The sequence below is a fragment of the Cololabis saira genome, chromosome 5 (assembly GCF_033807715.1).
Source record: "Cololabis saira isolate AMF1-May2022 chromosome 5, fColSai1.1, whole genome shotgun sequence".
In the NCBI taxonomy this organism is placed as follows: domain Eukaryota; kingdom Metazoa; phylum Chordata; class Actinopteri; order Beloniformes; family Belonidae; genus Cololabis; species Cololabis saira.
The window spans coordinates 2,986,478-2,991,421 of NC_084591.1; the positions used below are offsets into that span (position 1 = coordinate 2,986,478).

Below are 4,944 nucleotides of genomic sequence, written 5' to 3' on the forward strand. Positions count from 1 at the left end.
AAAGTTGCCATTTGTGAAAATTCAATGTTGTGGTTTCTTTACAGTTAACATGATTCATTTGTCTTGTAACATAAGAAGTGAAATGATGAGGAATTGGAGTAAATAACCGTGGTGTACCTTTAGAATTTAGAATTAAATTCAATCTTCCTGTGTGAAGACGAGGTGACTAAAGGCTGATTTATGGTTCCGCGTTTCACCAACGCAGAGCCTACGGCGTAGGGTACGCGTCGATTTAACGCAGAACCGTGGACACGCTTTGCTACGCAGCCGCTGCTCTTCTCCCCGGAGCAACGCTTTGTCTCCTCCCCTGCTACACGTCATTCAAGCAGCCAATCAGCGCAGAGCCTCATTATCATAGCCCCCCCCCCCTCAGAATGAAGCACAGAAAAAGGCTTTAGAAGCAGTAAAACTAGTGACATGGTCCACAGGCTGAATTTCTGATTTATGTAGAAAAAACAAGCTTTAGATTGTTTTTAAGACATTCAAGGCCTGTTTAAAATATACATTAAATGCCATAATAGGTTTAACAAAAGTGTCCATAAAGTGGAAGTACATCAGTTATCAATTCTGTAAAGCTGAAATAAATGTGTTTGTTTGATTGAATCAGAAACATTAGTCAACAAAATGTAAAGTTTGAAGTCAAGAGTTCAAGTTTTTGGAGAATCTCTACTCTCTCCGTATATTTGCAATAACCTGAGACGGTAGCCAAACTGAAGTGACCTGTAAAGAGTGAATGTGAGGTAGGACACTAGAACTTACTGTCTCAAGTCTCTTGTAAAAGTGGAGCTCAGTTGCACTGACTTTTCTGATCAAAGTGGCAGAATCTTTAGGACATACGTTGCCTCTTTCCCAATAAAGGCAGGGATCTTCCACTGCAAGCATGAAAAGGAGGAAAGTTGACCACTCCATTTTACAAAACCCAACCTGTTATTTGGGATTCAGGACTCAATTTAGAAGAGTGCTTGCATCCTAGAACACAACAGTGCTGGAAGGAGTCTTGAACAGCTTTGATACTTCAAACTTACTGTGAAATCAGGCCCTGTGGCTTAGTTGGTCAAAGCACCTGTCTAGTAAACAGGAGATCCTGGGTTCAAATCCCAGCAGAGCCTCTAAACTCATCTGTCTTTGGATAAGAGAAAGATTAGAGATGTCTCATTCATTCATAGTTCAACCATGGTGGTGAAATGGAAAACATGTAGCTTAAAAAAAAAGAAAGGCACATTGAAGGTTTCTTAACCAAAGTTAATTCCCACATTCCAGTCTTAAAGTTCTTCTAAGAGATGTGGACTGCTTGAGAGGGAGGTACAGTAGTGTCTGGTTCTTCTCCTTTTAGTCACTTTAATGCTTTGCTGTTCTTCACTCGTGCCACAAGGTGGGGTACTCCTCCAATTCTTCTTGACCAAATGTTTCTTTCTTTACGTGGTGTGTCTGACAGTCAGCCCTAGCCGGTGGGGGCCTTGGGGGCCTATGGGGGGGGTTACCTCATGGCGGTGGGGGCAGGGGCTGGGGGGGGCTCGGGCGGCTAGGCTAGGGCATCTCCGGTTTTCCCGGGGAGTGCTGGGCCGTGGGGGTCCCGCTCTGAGGGCCCGGCCCTGCCTGGGTGGGGGGTGGCTGTCTGCGCTGGGGGGGCATTGCTGCCTTGGTCCTCCGTCGCTGGGCGGGGGCCGCGTGCCCCTGCGTTTGTGGGGAGTCCGTGACCCTTGGGGTGTCCGCCGTGGTGGCCCCGGGGGGGGGGTGGGGCCGGGTCCAGGGATCGGCCTCCCCTGGCCGGGGGGTGCACGGGCGGGCGCGGCGGCGGGGTGGCACCATTCCCAGGTGTCTGTCTTATGTTGTCGGTATGAATGAGCTCTGTCTGAGCTGTCTCTCCGGGCAGGCTGGCCCCCTGCCGGGTGGGGGTCGTTGGCCTGAAGGGTGAGGGCCTCCTGGCCACGTGTCCGGCCCGGACCGGGTGGCCGGGGATTGCCTGGGTCGCAGTCCGCTGCCGCGGGATCCCTGGCTGCTTCTTCCCGCGCCGTGGGGGCCCCGCCCGCGGGCCCCCTCAGCCGCCGCCGGGGGGGGGGGGGGGCCTCGCAGGCGGTGGATTGCCTCCCTCCTACTTCTCCCCTCTGTGGGGTTGCCGGTGGCCTGGGTTCCGGGTTCTTCCGTGTTGGCCTCTGGTCTCGTGGGTGGCGGGGTTGCTCCCCCCCCCTCCCCCACTATAGATAAACTTCAGGTGGAGCTTTGTTTGGTTTATCACACACACACACACACACACACACACACACACACACACACACACATATAGCCACTCAGTCACATATATATACACACACATACACAGCCACACAAACATATACATACACACACACATAGCCACAAAGACATGTACACACACATGTACGCATACACATATACACACACACACACACACACACACACACACTCACACACACACACACACACACACACGCATGATCATATACATACACGCATACACACACATAGACATACACACTGGCTTGTTCACCCCCCTCCCCCCCAAAAAAAAAATCACTGGTGTAAAGGACCGTATTGAGCCAATTTGTTTAGTTGATATATTTTTCTTTATGATAAACATGGGATTTGTTATGGGTATAATTTCAGTTGATTATTCTTTGGATGTGTCTTAAAATTGTAATTTCTTTTGTGTATATATTGTATTTAATATGATTTGTATGTAAATTGACCGGAAATCCGCCCACATTATTTAAAAGGTCCGGCGGGCGGCTCCAGCTGTTGATGATCAGCTGGCTTCTGACAGCCGGGTAAACCTTAAAACTTCCTTGGGCTTTCATAAAGGATTGGGTCCCTTTTCGTCATCTGTGGCTCTGTGCCGGTCAGTCCATACATTTTTGGTGTTGATGGTGACGAACAGACTATCACCTTTTCAGGGTCTGCTCTGTTTGCGCGAGAGGAAAGGAGTTTGTTTGTTTTGCATTCCTTGGAGAGCGCAGCGAGGTACGATGTTTGTTTTGTTTTCTGGTTGTTTCTTTTGACAATTCGATAAAGTTGTATTTTTTTTAACATTGTATTATTAAATTAAGAACTGTTTCATTCATGAGTTTTTTATACGCGCTGTGGAAACTAGTTTTATGAATTGTTTATCCTTTTTTCTATATAGTTTTCACGGTGTCGTAAGGACTCTGTCGGCATGATTCTGGATGCGACTTCAATAAACAAACCTTACACCTCAGTCGAGACTCTCTACCTTTCTTCAAATCCAAGGTCTGCTACAACTGGGTTTGTATGTGTATATTTATGTATGTATATGCATATGTGTGCGTATATATATATATATGTATATATATTAAATATAGTAATAATGCACATATATATACCTTTGGTTTCTACCTTCATGGTATCAATCATTAATATGTGTGCAGACAAGGTAAAAAATAAATAAATAAATAAAATAATGTAATATACCAGTGTTTTTTGTACACCAAAAAAGGACAAGTGACGAGAGAGAGCAGGAAGCAGCGACAGCGCCGCAAAGCCACTTCTAGGAACCTGCACCAGAGCAAACAGTCACACCGGAAAAAAACATTCATGCTTGCAACTCAGCAAGCAGGAAGTGGAGCTAGAAGAGCTTTGCCTCGCTGCAGCTGCCCTCTGTGTACATTTACTCCAATAAATGAACAAAGCACAACAGTCATCACTGTATTTTGTTACATTTATTTTAATTTTATTTATTTATTTAATTTTGTTTTATTTCTATATATTTAAAGAGGAACTGCCTCTTGTTAGTGAGAGAACACTGTGGGAGTTGCTAAGGAACTGCTGTTAAGCCGGAAGCTGATAAAATATAGGTTTAAATAGGTTTGCACCCCTGGAAATTGTAATGCCCCCCTGGAATAATGTAATCCCCCCCCCATTTGGTTCTGCAGCCGGTCTGAAGGCACTGGTGCTGAAATACATATGACGCGCAGGTGCGACGAGCACAGTCCCGGAAGGCACATAAAACGACGCTCAAAACAGCACAGCGTGCCACTTCCAATGCAGGGGGATTACTTAGGCCGCACTGCAGCGACAGTATCAGTCTTTGTGTCAGTGATTAATAAAGTTGCGTCTTGAGCAAAGGCGACCTCTGTGTCCAGCCGAGAAATGAACAAAACACACACACTTTGTTAAATTGAAGGAAAATTCAAGGGACACCACGGCTCCTTTACGCACACGCTGCGTTGTGAGGTTTTGGGAGCTGCTACTAAATAACTGCTAGTAATGACACTTGAGAAGTTTGGATCTTTTTAGCAACTTTTTTTGTGGAATACCTGATGCGGCACAGCCTCACCCAGGTGCTGGCTCTAGCGGCTATCAGGTAATTTGAGTTTGAGACCCCTGGTGTAGCCTGAAGGTGTACTGCAACTTACTTGCAGACGCATCTTTGCTGGGGGGGGCCCGAATAAATCAATCCGTTTTTGGCATTTGGCCGCGTCATCCTACAGCGCCTTTTTTTTTTACCCAGCTGGGTGTGCAATATGTGTCTATTCTGGACTCGTCTCCTCTCCAGGTCCATCCCTGCTGCAGCTGCTTTCATCGAACTGGATGAGTACTTATATATTGAAGTGGTAGAACCAGACATTATAAAGAGTTATGGTAATGTAGCAGAAAACAGATGGGGGTAAGGGAAATTATATCTACTTACTGTATATCTAAGTGACCTTATTAATATGATTATGTATTTATGTCGCACCACAGTCATGCACACATAATCATATCTACATACACCATGCACACACTTTCATATCTCACACTTACCCTCACATACTCATAAATCATGGTGTTCCAGCTTTCAAGTAGATTAGATGCTTATAGTTCTAATCATTAGTTGTGAGCTGACCCCAGGGACCGTCCCTGGGCAAAGCAGGCTGTGATGCTCCGTATAATCACTCTTGAGTCCACAAAAATGATCCCTGACAATTATAA

General features: G+C 46.0%; 1 non-coding gene across 1 annotated transcript; it reads left to right on the forward strand.

Moving 5' to 3' along the window:
* Positions 1 to 1,035: 1,035 nt before the first annotated feature.
* On the forward strand, positions 1,036 to 1,109 carry trnat-agu (transfer RNA threonine (anticodon AGU)). Its single transcript has one exon. It is a non-coding gene; the product is annotated as a tRNA-Thr (tRNA).
* Positions 1,110 to 4,944: the final 3,835 nt, after the last annotated feature.